This window comes from Epinephelus moara, chromosome 9 (genome assembly GCF_006386435.1).
Source record: "Epinephelus moara isolate mb chromosome 9, YSFRI_EMoa_1.0, whole genome shotgun sequence".
Classification (NCBI taxonomy): Eukaryota; Metazoa; Chordata; class Actinopteri; order Perciformes; family Serranidae; genus Epinephelus; species Epinephelus moara.
Window position 1 is genome coordinate 30,746,283 of NC_065514.1, and position 14,939 is coordinate 30,761,221.

The 14,939-nt window shown below is 39.1% G+C and overlaps 1 protein-coding gene across 2 annotated transcripts in view; it reads left to right on the plus strand.

Moving 5' to 3' along the window:
- Window positions 1-14,939, plus strand: part of erbin (erbb2 interacting protein) — a 68,801-nt gene that overhangs the window by 3,567 nt on the left and 50,295 nt on the right. For both annotated transcript variants that reach the window (XM_050052938.1, XM_050052939.1), the window contains exon 2: window positions 10,386-10,460. The gene's annotated coding sequence lies outside the window, so the exon portion shown is untranslated. The remainder of the gene's footprint in view (window positions 1-10,385; window positions 10,461-14,939) is intronic.

A 14,939-nucleotide genomic window follows, 5' to 3' on the forward strand; every position in this document is an offset into this window, starting at 1 on the left:
ATTGCCATCACTGTTTTTGATGCAGATAGATGTATTAAGTTGGTACACATAAATGGATTTGCCCTGTTGAAGGTTTTATGTTTTTTCAAAAAGACAGAGACATTTGTTTAATAGGTTTATGGTATAAGCAGCCCTGCCATCTTCTCTCTTGTAGCAGGTGCACACAGCACAAGATGTTGGGTGTGTTTATTTTAGTCACTAATGGGCTAGCCTTAGAGTTTTCTATGCTAATGATCCTCTTAGAGCTGAAACAATTAGTCCACGAATCAATAACTCAATCGACAGGAAACTGTTAACTATGCTATAGCTTGATTATTTAATTTTCATATGTAGTTTTTCATGCAAGAATGCCAAATGTTACTCGGGCTGATTCAGTAGTAAAACTAGGCAGTGCTAATCAAATAAAAATCAACATCATGTTACCACGTTGCCTATATCTTACCTAAAATGTTTTCAGAAACATAATGTAGTGTCCTGTTTAGCTGTAATAGCGAGAGTTTGTGAACAGGAAGTGGGTGCCATGCTGTTTCCTGCACAGTGAAAACGGAGGCTGAAAAAATTGAGATCAAATGGTAAAATGAAGCAGTACTGAATAAATATAAACCAAGATTCTGTTGATGCGTTGCCTATTTCTTGCCGCAGGTTTTTTTTTTTCAGAAACATGTTTTAGCTTACTGTTTAACTGTAATACGAGATTGTTTGTTACCAGCCGGTCGCCATTGTGTTGAATGGAAGAGTTTGCATAATGTCACCTACCAGCGAGGCGTTCATTGGTCCAGTGTGGTGCCATGCATTCTGGTAGTTGTAGGTTTTCTGCCTCATAAGGAAAAGCGAATGCCACAGTCCTTTTTTCTGTTTTCTCTGCTCATATAGCACCATTTTCTGTTTTCTCTGCTCATACAGCACCATTTTCTGTTTTCTCTGCTCATATAGCACCAATGTCAAAAGTATTTGCATCGTTCTACTGCATAGACAGCTTAGTCTTATGAAAAGGCCATCTCTCCAGCTGTGAAATACTTCTCAGATTCCATCCTTGCTTCTTATTTTTGTCCTGTGTGATAGTAAATTCTTGTGGTTTTGCATCGGCTGGCCAAAACGAGTAGTTTGAAGAAATTGGGCTCGAAAATTGTGATGGGCATTTTCATTGTTTTGTGAAATATTATAGCCCAAATAATCGTTCTATACTGAAATATTTTGTGTTTGTGGTGTTTTATATCATTAACACCACATCACCACCAGTGAATTCTCAACATGTGGGAAATTCGTCATTGTAGAGATTGGGGACATGTGTGCTTTACTGGAAACAGTGTAACAAGCGAGTTCAGTTGGACCATGTTGATATTAGCCACAGATTTCTTTATAAATTAGCCTCATTTTAACATAACTCATATGATGTTAGTTGGACGTCCACCCAAATAATTAATTTCAGTTGTTTAAAGTTCTCAGCGTCAGCAACTTCTTTGTTGTATTTACAAACTCCCCGGCAACATCTACAGAGTAATGGTCCGTAGAAATGTTCTCACCTCAATGTGGATGCCAAAGATAGTGTCTCTTGCTTAGTGTGGTAAATGTAACCTGCACCTTTTCTCATTCATGCAATCCTACATTTTTGCCTTGTAAGTTACTGAGGGGGAAGACAGAGCCCGCCCTTTCCATCTCTGGTTCATGTCACATCTATTCCAGTTTGGCTGCAACAGAGGGAGGGTAAACATGGTGTTGACATTATCAACCAACTTCTGTAACAGCACTCCACTCTGCACACAGTTTCAGTGTTTGAACTGGTGCGACGTCTTTGTTTAAGCTATTAGTAAAATACAGAGTTTATGCATGTGCTCTGACTGGTTTTGGTGGGAGTTCGTCTCTGCAGTGTTTTCCTTTGAGTCTCTCCATGCGATTTTCAATGCGCAGTTTGAATCTCTGCAGAGACTGGAGATAATTTTGCCCCCCTCCTTGAAGCAGGTGAAAGCATGCAGCAGAGTGCAAAACAATGGGCGATTGATTTCAGGCAATTACTATAGTTACAAATTGTGTGACAAAGCAAGGTCATGGGATTAGTCAGCCACCTGAGGAAGACTGTTAGTGGTCAAACCATTGTCATTTCCCTGTAGGAACAACCGGGATGAAGAGAGCAGCGTGCATATATTTCATCCTTCTGAGAGGATATTTGTTACCAAGGACCCACTAAGATTGTATAGATGAGCATGGGCCTCCTGGTGATTGGATGGATTTTTTTTTAGCAAATATTAAACTTTCATGTCACAATAGTGCCACACTCTTCATAAGGGTAGATCACCATGGTGACTGAAGCAGCACAGCTAACTTGATCTGGAGCAGGCTATATTCAGTCTAGGGATGTCCCGAGCTGATATTTATAATTTATAGCAACAGTGCAGTCCCACTGACCGTCCTCAGGCTGTATAAAAAGCACCGACTTCTCTCTTCCAAATGTGTCTGCTCTTTAAGAGACTGTTTTGTTCTGACTGTTCTTGAAGATACTTTAAGTGTTGGTGCGTGATTTTACCATTTTCTTTCTAATGATACTCCAAATTCTAAAAATGTGTTACTTTTAGAGTGTAATTGATTTATATAATATTTTGTCAACAAACCTGTGTAGTGGTGATTTTGATTAGCAATCTGGGATCAGATGCATAAACGATGTGTTCCTACAAAAACCATGTGTATGCCCTTTTCCACACATAAACTGGTATTTATAAAGGAAGAATGTGTGGTGAGAGTGTGCGCACCCCACACATTTTTCAGCGCAGGCGTACACACAGTTTTACCTGAGATAGTTGTGGGTGATATGATGAGGAGATTAAATATAACTTGAGAGGTTGATAACATTGCTTTAGGGTGTTTGACAGTTTTACTAATTGCATTATTACTTTTGCAGCTTACAGGGCATTCTGTAAAATATCAGTCAAAGGCACGAACAGTAGAAATGTAATTTGAAATAATTTATGAGTGATGTATCATTTTATTTACTTTCATCTCCCTGTAAATGATCGGTTTATTGTTATCTTGTGATGCATGCAGTCGGCTTGAACCTGTGTGCTATGAGTGAATCATTAATCAACCTTTTGACGTTAAATAATCATAATGATCAAGATTTTACCGCAACTATAGTTTGCAGAATTGTGATTAATTAGTGGTACAGGCGCTACAAATATTTACAGCCGTGTGTGATGACAGCTACCACATTTCTCACTGACAGGTCTAATGAGTCGTGGAGGGGCACAAGTACTGATATGCAAACATATGTTTTGGGTGTTTCTACATTCATTCATGGCTGACTGTAGGTGTGGAAATGAGGCTTGTGGACAAGCATCCAGCGCCACAATGATTGAGATTTAAAAAAAAACAGAATCAGGCGTACGCATGGCTTCATAAATCTGACCAAAAGAATGCGTATGCATATTTCTGCCTTTGTGCATCCACAGAGTTTAGTCATGAACAGACAGCGTTTTATGCATCTAGCCCCTGGTGATGATCCTGTGGGTCGACAGTAATATTTAACTTCCAGTTTGTTCTTCATAGTGATAAATCAGTCAAAGATAAAAGCCCATGTTTATGGATTTCTTTCTTGGTCTGTTGCCCATTTGCTATCAAAGCTGGCTTAACAAATAGCAGGTAATGTGCATTATCTACAGCTGCAGATATCAATATTGAATGAATAGCCTATTAAGTGCAATGGAGGCCTATCGTATAATACATGATCGAACCATGACAAGTTTTGTGAGTCTATATTTTGACACAGCATTTGTGTAATATTTGACAAGCTCTTCTGCCAGTTTTAACATACATCTGTGCATTCAGTTTCTCCCTAATGATTTGCCTGGTTCTGTGACCCAGATAGGAGAACATCTGTCTCTGCCTCGATCAGTCTTGCTGTTTATCAGCAGATATGTTCAAAAAGCCAAATCCTTCTTCAGTTTTGTGTCTTCTCGCTGATTAAGACACCACAGAGAAGCATGCTGTGAACAGCTCCAATCTCCCCCACATAGCACATGGAAAAGTAATTAGAAATAAATAAGAAATAAATTACTGGCATGAAAACAAGACATTTATGGAGAAGAGTTTATGTAATGGAAGAGTTTTGAAAGGGTTTTGATTACCAAAGAGGAAAGAAAAGTTCTTAGAAGTAAATCCTGCATGAAATAGTCTGTTGTAATATCAGCTACAGATATGCGTCATATTTGTGCTTTAAGCTGCCTTCATACTGTCTAGCCTAACTGATTTCATGTGCTGTAGGCTGGGGAATGCATTGTCTTCAGGCTGTCTGCACATGATAAGCAGTCTGAGCTGAACTCTGTGCTGGCTTGGACACAGAGTCAAACAGTACCTCAGCACAACACCAAAACATCAGCATGTATATAACTTATAAACATAACATGAAAAATGCATGCCGAAGAAAAATATGGTACCCTGGGTCAGTGCGGTCATCCTCTGGCAGATGTGCCCACCATAAGGAGAAGTGTGAAAAAATGGGCTGAGTAGTAGAAACACAGTTCAGGAACACTAGCCTATTTGTAACAAACTTTATATATATTTTATTCCATATACATAGTGTAGCTGTATTTTTAGGCAAAACTGGCTATAAAAGTGGGCTTCCAACAAACTGCAGTCAGCAGGCTCAGGTACATGGTATCATCTCTGAATTGTACTGTTTCAAGCAAAATGCAGAATTGTTTATAACATTTGGGACAGCGCTTAGGCTCAGTGCAGTCTGGTTCATCCATATTCATGTTCATTCATATTCACTGCAGAAGAGCATGCATCCAAAAAATATTTTTACACACTCACTGATATGACACAATTCTGGATCCTTCGTTTCAGCTGATCGTATTACTTTTGGCGCTTTAAATGCCTAAATCTTCAGGAGGATCAATGCATTGATAATTCTATTTGTTTCTGGATTTGTTTGTTGCAGGTGATGGACTGTTTGTTGTTGTTTCACAGCTGGACTGGAAAAGCCAGGGTTAATAAAAATAATTACCAACCAATTTCATGCGACAGGTTACCCAGGATCAGTTTCCTGATAGTTTGTGGTGACACAGCATCCCTCTGAACAGACTCCATCCTGCCACCTTTTATTCATGTTAGACTATTTTGTGACCATGTTCAGTTGAGATACATTGCAACTCAAATCTGCTTTTTCTCTGCTCAATATGCAAATTATTGTATACATAACCTCCATTTCCTTGGACTACGATCCGTCCTCAAGGACAAAACAATAGACTGTGATCAATTCTTGGCTCACAGACAGACAACTCTCAATAGAAATTATAAAATTTGTCTTGTTTACTATCCTTGTACATGGACACATAATGTTTTTGTTGTTACTCAAGGAGTTTATGGTTTGTTGTTGGTGCTTATTTCATGCAATGACTGACTGCACTAGCATAAAAATGACTTACATCTGCTCACACACACTACAAACTAACTAAATGGCCCTCCAGTGCGGTCTATGATGTAGTTGACCACATAATGTGGATACTTCTTCTGACTACCTCCAATTCTTGCCTGAGTCATTGTGTTGTTGGTGAAATCACAATTGTTTTTAGAGCTGTTAATTTGTAGAAGGATCGCCCAAGCTACATTTGAGTGCAAAATGCCAACAGCTGTTAGCTAAGGCATCAAATGATATAAAATTTGGTTTGTGTGCAAAAGTGGTGGGTTTGGGCCCATAAATAAGCTCCATATTTGGCTCTCAATCGCTGCAGTGTGTTGCAATTTAAGTAGGCTGAACAGGCGCAGGCTGGTCAGCACCTTGTTCGCTGACCCCAATTAACCATCGCCTGGCTGTGATGTCATCTGACCCATTTGCAGTTCTAGTATAGCTCTGTGTTTACATATGTTTCCCACAAGTGCTAAAGAACTTATGAGTCTTGTCTGTTCCCACCTTGATCCTTGAGTGTCTTCTTTGAGCGCTGATGTCATTTAACGAACACACCTTTGAACTGCAGTGAGTATACAAGTCTTTGTGTTTGCTCACAGCATCGTATTTGACAGCAGTCTGAGAACAAGCCAAATTCGATTTTAGTTTACAGTGCTCTGCAGAGTCTATTAGCAGAGCAAAGGAACAGACTGGCCAAGACATGGAACAGAAAAACCGGTATTACCAATGCTCAGTTACCCTAGTTATATTTTAATGACATTATTACCATAGCAAACAAAACAAACAAGCAACTTTTTTACTTGGTTTCATTTCTTTGATTGACTGCATAAAGAGTTGAAATAAGCTCTGCCATTTCTGAGTGATGAGAAGGGCCAGTTAATTTTGTATTATTACCTCTGCTAAGGAGGTTGTGTTTTCGGTTTCATTTGTTTGTTATTCAGCAGGATTATGGAAAAACTACTGCTGTGATTTTCATGAAACTTGGTGTAGCATGATCCAAGGCAGAATCCATTCAATTTTGGAGCGGATCCAAATTATGGGGCAGACACACAAATTATTTTTCATTTTTGACAGCATTACGAGATAGGGCAGTGGTCTGCACTGCAGGTGTTAGTTTTCTGAGGTCTGAAGTTATGTTTCCAAAGTTTTTAAGGGCCCTTACACACCAAGCCAACAGCTGGCCACTGGTCGGGCCATCTGTCGCCCTGGTTTTGGTGATGTTTCCTGCACCACCGGCCGTAGTCAGCCCTTGTCAGGTTTTTTTATTTTATTTTTATTTATGTTTTGGACAATTCGGCATGTTGGCTTAGCATTGGTAAATTAAAGTACTTTGACTGGCAGTTCAGTTCAGTGCACGAGAACAGAAACTTAAATGAAGAAAGCAAACAAACAACCAAAGTCAAGAGGGCGTGAGATCAAAATAAACTTGTCATATTAGGTAAGATTCAGCAGAAATGGTTTGTAGTTGTTTGTGTTATTGTTTGTTAGTGCACAGTAAATATCATGTGTTCTTTCGACATCATGTTCTTTAGTTAATGTGCTTACTGTCTAACTTGTGTATTGAATCTGTCCTGTCGGTCTCCTGGTTTCCCCTTTTTAATGACGTATACAGACTACTGCCGCCTGTGGCTAGTAAGAGTTATCTCCTCTCACACAGGCACAGAATGTACATGCCACTTGGCTGTTGTTAAAGACTTTGCTGTGTTTTCAGATGAAACTTTCTGGCCAGCACAGATGAGGTGAGGTGATGCGACAGTCGACCTTTGTTGCCGTCGTCAGATTGGTGCGTTTGGGCCACTTCATGTATCTTTAATCTTTTTATCTTTATTAATTATCAAGTTGAGAGGAGAATAGCAAGAGATTTGCAGAGCTCCTGATCTTAATAGATCTTGATTGTAAAGTTTCCAGCATGTCATTATTATTTGTAGCATATAAATTCAAAGTAAGGGTAAAAGTTTTTCTCGTCCTCCCTTGAAACCGTCATCCGAGTGAATAAGTTAGTTTTCAGAGATTTTTGATGCATTGTCAGATTGCAGTAATATATACAGAGCAAAAAATCAGCAACACTTTCTGGATGACATTTATTAAGCCTAAATGTTGAGAACACACTTCGTGATGCAGAAGCACGTAAATCTTATTGTGCACAGGGCAGAGTACTTCCTCACTGATGGAGCTCATGCAAACAAGATGCAGGTGATTTCCTTCACCCACCTTATGTGGTTTCACAGTATGGCTACAGTAGCGATGGAGCTATCTGAATGAAAGGCAAGTAGCTGCAAATGAGACAAGGCTGTTGGTGTCGCTGCAGTGTGCCCCCTCCCCCACTTCCAACACCCCCACTTTGAAAATTGATGCTTCTCATGCTCTATTCCAGTGTATGACGGAGGGAACTTTTGTTTGGCAAGATTCAGTATCCCAAATAGATGAGATGAGGATAAAGGCGCCGAGGAGGAAGTGGAGCAGAAACTAATGGGTGTCAGTGCAGTCCAATGTGTTTGCAGCTGATTGGGACATCCTATGAATAAGTCAAAATTCTCTTTCGCTCCCTGTCTTTCTCCCCCTCTCTTTTTCTTGTCTTTTTTTATCCCTCCCTCTTTCCTGCTCTATAGCTCTATTGTGCTCGATGAGGATGGTGGAGGGATGATCCTATCTTTTAGCTGGCTCACTTTGTCTCAGATCAGCTGGCAAAGCTAATGCTTTTCCAGACATGCACAGACAATACTCTGTGTTATGTTGTGCTCTGACCTGAGAAGCAAGATTTTTGCACATTTCAAAGCTGAGGCTTGTTCAGGTTCTTGTTTTTTAGGCAAGCTGGATTACCATCATAAAATGGACAGATTTCAATAAAATGAGCTCATTTTCTTTGTGCGTTACAATGTATGATGCACCGATGGAGTAGCTGTATAGGCTTGCAGCACAAAAACGGCTTGATCATTATCTTATTATCTTAGTCAAATTGTTAATTTACTTCACGTGTCATATCGCTATCAATATTTCTAGAGATTCAGCATAGCCAGCATATATAGGGGCTAAGACTTTCTCTTCTGTGTGCTGTTTATTGTTCACAGTTTGATTAGCAAGTTGAGACAGGTTCAGGCAGTCGTCGTCAGATGGTTTCCGAGATTGCATTTCGGCCAGTGTGTTCCGCTTCTTTTGCTCTCCACACGGGCTGCTTACCTGAAGGCAACCAGAGCCCACTCATATGGGATTGATCAATACTACTCTCATTATAAATGGAAATCAGAACACTTCTGACTTCAGAATCTTGTATTAGTGCCTACAAATTCTGTATTTGTAGACATCCCCTAGGTTGACAGCTTTAATAACTAAGGGTTTTAATCAGAAGTTTCTTCACAGTATTATTATTATTGATTGAAATGGCTCCACTTACCCGCTTGAAACTTGTCCTAAAGCTGCGGTTGGTAAGTTTGGCGAAAATAACTTTGTGCCATACTTGCTCAACTGTCACTATACTCTGAAAGAAGTAATGAGACAGATAGTCTTTGGAAAAATCATGTCTCTCTTCCTCCTCCCACTGCTTCTAATGGCATTCGCTAGAATTGCCCATGGTGCACCAAAAACAACCAATCAGAGCAGAGGAGTCTGTAATGCAGCTGTCGACCATGTAAGTCACTGCTGGTGAACTGCACTCTGTCAAACTAGGCAGCTCTGATCAAATATGAATCAAGATTCTGTAAATGCACTGTCTATTTCTCACCTCAGATGTTTCAGAGACACATTTTAGTGTACCGTTTAGCTGTAAAATAAGAAAGTTTGTGACCCAGCCCCAGACCCATGTTGGAAACAGTCGACCGAGGCACCAAGCACCGCCCAACAGCTGGAAACACGTGTAAGAAACATATGTATTTTAGCTTTATTTTCTGATGTTTGGTGCAGTTGACATTTGTCCCTGTTTGGTTTTTGGGAACTTTCTTTAATTGTTTGCTAAGTAACGAGCTGGTGGCAACTCGAGTACTGTTCATTTCACCTGTCTCTCGTCTGCTGTGCTCTGCTCCGTGTGTGTGGACTGGACGGGTAAAGCACCGCCCTTGGTGAAACACAAAGAGGAGTCTGTGAATTTTATTAAAACGTAGAAAAGACTCTTACACTGAGCTGAATTGGCAAAGGCAGTTAAATTACATTTCAGTACATTGCTGCGCCGAAACCCCCACAAACGCAAATGATTGATTTCCAGATTGATAGGTATTTGGTGTTATTTTAGGCTTTATAAAAAATGTTTTGCATAACAATTACTGAGAGTTGGTTCATCCTTCATGGTAAAAATCCATTTACAGTGTGTTTCTATCTATACTTCTTGTGTGTCCTCAGGCAGGAGGACCAAGTTGGCACATAGGAGGAGTCTTGCTATTTTAGTATATCCTAAACTTAATAAATTCCACCCCCCACTCAACAGCTTTATGTAGTTAGAGAAGTATTTGCTGACAGATCAAATTTTTGCTTGAACATACTGAACATTAGCTTCCACAGTTGCAAAGACAACCCCAAGCGCCACAAGCATAACTTAGCATGATGAGAGAGAGAGGTTCTTTTGACCTAAATTTGAGTGCTAATTAACGTGTACCATGGAACATGTAAAAGATCTTACAGGAGCTTAATCTAATCCCATTATACAGGTTGGATTTTTGCACTTTTCCATCATCACTCACAAGGGATTAGACAAATGATATATCTAACAATATGTACAACAAATTACATGATTAATACAACAATATGTACTGCAAGAGACTGTATAGTCTCTCACACTACCTATCTTTTCAGATCTCTGGCTGGTCATGTTATTGTAGCATAAAATTGTCATCTTTTAAATGCTATGGTGTTAACTTTAGTAAGTATTGCAAGATCATTCCACAAACATTCTGATAGTTGAGTTGCAAGAGGATTCAAGCCAGTTTGTTGTTGGTGTTCGTACTGTTAGTCTCATGCGTTGGTGCTTATGCTGTCTTTTGTCTTTGTCCTTTTGCATTAGATAAGCAAATTGTTGCTGTTGGATCTATCATCTGCCATCCACTGGGATCCAGGCGCTTGAGTCCTAAATGACAAGGTATGTACATCACCGTATTTATTTCATGCAGTCTCCAATTATCAGGAGTTAGGTTACTAAGGCTTAATCTGTATTGAGCTTCGTTTTTTGGGTTTCAATTTAAATTTGTCTCTTTAAGTAATTTTGTGGACTCACAAAAGTGATGTACTTATGTCAAATATGAGTCTAACTCTAACAAGAAACAACAAGAGTGCCTCACCCTGTTCTCCTGGAGGCAAAGACATGATACACCTGCCAAACTAGCTCTGTGTGCAGTCACCATCCTCTTTCATCTTAAAAAGGTAAAGAAAACTTTATTTTTTATATACTTTATTTATATACTTTATTAATCCCGAGGGGAAATTCAATAATATATATATATATATATATATATAATAATTATAAATAGCATCTTAGTTATTTCAGACCATACCCTACTGAGAATGGAATACAATGTAGTCAAACACAAGGGTTTCAGTTAGACGGTGGCTTGATACAAAAGGACTTTCTCTCACCCTCACAAACCTTGTTTAATAGACTACAAAAGACCTTTACCAAATTCTTGAGGAACAACAGATGACGGTGATTAAGACTGACATTGCTGTACTTACCTCATAATAAGAGAGGGCTCAAATAGAGTGCTGCAGGGATGATGATTTTTAGGCCAACATGGAAGTTAACATCACCCTGGTTCCCTGGACAAAAAAGCCACTGGGGTTTTTCCATTGGACTTTGGGTTATTGCATAAAATAAGCTCAGTGGCAAACTAAAGTTTACAATACTTATACATGATGTTGATACTATATTTTGTTCAGCTTTTATGATTTTTGAAGCGTAAAGCAATCACCAGAAGTAAAAAGCTATAATGTTAGGCTACAAACGAACTACACCATGGTTGCATGACTTCAATGTTGCCACCACAATGAGGCTGTAAAGCTGCTTTGCTAGATGACATTCTGTTGTCTAATTTAGCCACTTGTTAGCATCTTTTAAAGGCTTCATAATGTACTATTGGGGTATTTACTGATGTATTTTATGACTTAAAACAAAACGTGAAAATCTCTTGGTGTGAACCACAAACCTTATTTGTAATGCAGAACCCATTCAAAAAACAGAGACTGCTAAAATGAAATCTGATTTCAGGGTTTTAGGGCTCATTCCTACACGACTCTTTTTACTAATTTTCTTTGGTATTACTGATAGGAACAGGTTTGCCACGCAAAGCTTAAGAATATTGCTTTTTCTGAAGTGCAACACTTCGCATTTATGCGTTTGACTACTTAGTTTTTTTCTGTAACTCATAGGCTCTCTATTTGCATAACTGTCACACAGCTGCAGGCTTTGCATCAATCTACATTCAAAACCTGGATCTAAACCAAGGGCAACATACTAGTCTCTAATTTCCCACTTTTTTTGGTCCATAAAATGGATATCTTTTCATTTTATTTTCATACATTTAAACAAATGATATGGAGCAGAAAATCACTGATACGATGCTAGATGATGATTACAGTACTACAGTGTGTAAGAGCGTTGCGATCTATACATGTCTGTCAGTTTAAGGACTGATACAGACTACCATAAATTAACACATTAGCAGTGGTTATTTGCTGCTTTTTTAAAGTAAGTGGGATGCATCTTCCAATTTTTTTGATTTTATGTGAAACCAGTTTACAAAGGGTTTTTGCTGTTGTTTGTAATATTTACAGCACTGCTGCGTTCATGATTTTTCTTTAAAGTTGAGATTCCCTCAGTTCCTTCTTTGACAGAATATCCTTTCATTCATTGAATGAAATGTATTTGAAATATGCCAGAGATCTGAAAATGTGCCTCCAGAGGAGGAACTTTTTTTGTGCAAACTCTTACTGTCAGACTTGGTTGGCAGCCTTTGTGCTAGATACAGATTTCTCATAAGTAGGTTTCTTATACTAAGTGAGTAGTTGTTCTTCAAGAGAATTAATCGGTGTAACAGCTGTGTCTAGTGATGGACAGTATCTACAGATTGGATTAACTATCCTTATGCATGTGATCTGATATCTTACCAGAACATCTAATTGATTATTCCATGCACTCAGTTTCAGCTGACAGTACTTTTAGCTCTGAGGCAACTTTGCCATTATTAGACCCTCAGACTTTTCTTGATAATGAGGTGCAGGCCCTTGTCTCAATTTGTTGGACTAAAATCAACAGCCCTATAGCTGCCTATTGGTGACGTATCAGTGATGTAAAAATTTGCAGTAACAGATTTTTAAGCACTATGGGGCAATGGAAACAAGTTATGGACACAGAGAGCAACATTATTAGTCATGAGTCATGTTTCACACAGTCTGACAAATGTCAGTCCAATGTTCTCTCTCTTATAGCTCTGTTTTGGTCACTACCAGCTAGTCTCCACCTGTGTCTGTCTGCTGTTATAGGTTTCAAAGCTGCCTACTGTGGCTAAAACAAGGCTTTGAGAGTGGTGACAGTGAACCAAAACAGTGCAGTTGCGGCTCGACAGCTAAACAATAAGCTAAACCTTGATATAATGCTCCATAAAGCTGAGGGGAGCCGCAGTGACCCCCTTTACTTTGTTTTTATATTGTCATTGTCATTGTCTCTGTCACTGTCCAACATGCTTCTGATGCAACTAGAGATTGTCGATAGTGGAGATAACATGAAGCAAGATGGAGACAGGGCCAGTAATCATAATTCATTGTCTTTCTCCTGAAATAAGACAAGCTGTTGCTATTGTATGAGAAAACTGTGTAAATTGCAGTAGTTCACATTCAGCTCTTGATGCAGAGGACATTGTTCAGTGTGTTTTCAAATCAGTGAGAAAATTACCAAAGCTTGTTCGTTACTTTTCTTTAGGAGGCCCCTTGTTTATTGTTAGATTAATACAAAAGTAAGTATTTATATGTGATTAAGAACATGCCCTTCTCCAGCCTATTTTTTCTGTTATTGTAAAATTATATATTAATACTATTTCACTATCTTAAATCTATACCTATTCTCATTCATTTTAAGTCAATATTAAACCATCTTTAACATTTAATTTTTTAAATAACTTTTGGTTCTTTAATTCAAAAACGTTATGTTTGAGAGTGGGAAAGACAGTATGCTATATGTCGACGCATCTTTTCCTGTGCTTTTTCATCGTTAACTGTGAAGAGCATTTAATGGGCAGACTTTATGACTTTAACAAGGCATTAGGGGAATGTTATCCATTTTCATATTCTCTAGGAGGCAAACAAGGAAAATGCGGCAGTTGTCTGCATGGATACATGGCTCTGACCTAAATGTGTCTGACCTGGTTATTGAGACTTGGCAAACTGCATCTCACTCCCTCTGTCTTTCTCGCTTACATGGACAAACACACAAACAGACAAGCAACTGTATCTAATACATAGCTCTGTATCTTTTTTTACTGGAAGCATCATTTTTTCAAACATGAGTATCACTGAGAGAGATTTTTAGGAATGTCTTTTGGTGTCTTAAACAATATACATTTATTATTCAAGTTTCAGTAAATACATTTAAGAAGATTTTGTCTAATTAAGTACCACACAAAGTGAAAGTACGGCATGCTGTATAAATTTTATATTGCTATTGCTCTTTATGTCTGGCCTTGTTAATTTACTATCCATTCCTCTGCTATTTTCCATCCTTGGCCATCTGTGGCAGTAGCCTAGATCATGAGCAGATAGCCCTCCAGGTCTTCCCCAGCTCTGTGATTTGGAAATGAGACAAGCAACATTAGTCTGTAGCACTTGAACTTGCTGTAAATTCAGCACACTTGGTTTACTGTAAACACTAATCGGCTGTTTCTCTCGTATGTCACGGCTCAAAATAAATGGTAATGGTAAATAAAGTAACTCTGTTTATTGGAAGTGTCACATGGAAGTGATCTTAGTGTAGAGTGAATGAGGTTCTGCCTTTGTATACAGTTTTTTTTGTGGTTGTCACATGCATAAATTAAAAGTGTGAATAATGGTACATTAAGGAAAAATAGCCTAACTTACAGCTTGCCATTAATAGCTCCCTATACTGTTGTATAATATCCACGGGGAGAGGAGTGTCAGCTAGTAAATGTTGTGGCTTAAAGGTTTATGCAGGATTTTAACGACCTTATTGTGGTTATTTAATTGAAACAGCTGGCTATTGTTTATTTGTGTGGTATCATAGTTTACTCAGTCAAAATACCATGAGTCACGACAGGAAGGCATTCCATTGTTTTTGCAGGTTGCAAGGAGGTGTTGGCAGCTGTCGCGCTATTAGTGCCAGTGTTTCCCACAGGATTTTGGGAAACTATGGGGGGGGGGGGGCTCTAGTTTCGCAGACCGGGCGAGGCGGGGGCCAACTGGGTGTGGCCAGGCGGATTTTGCAAGTTTGGCACACCGTTCGCCTGGCGCAGCTACTCCTCTTTCCCACCTCCGTCCCTCCTACCTGCGCAAATCGGAAAGAGGGAGGAGAGAAGGCGTGGAGTGGGTTTTACACACATCACACCAATCAAATGAG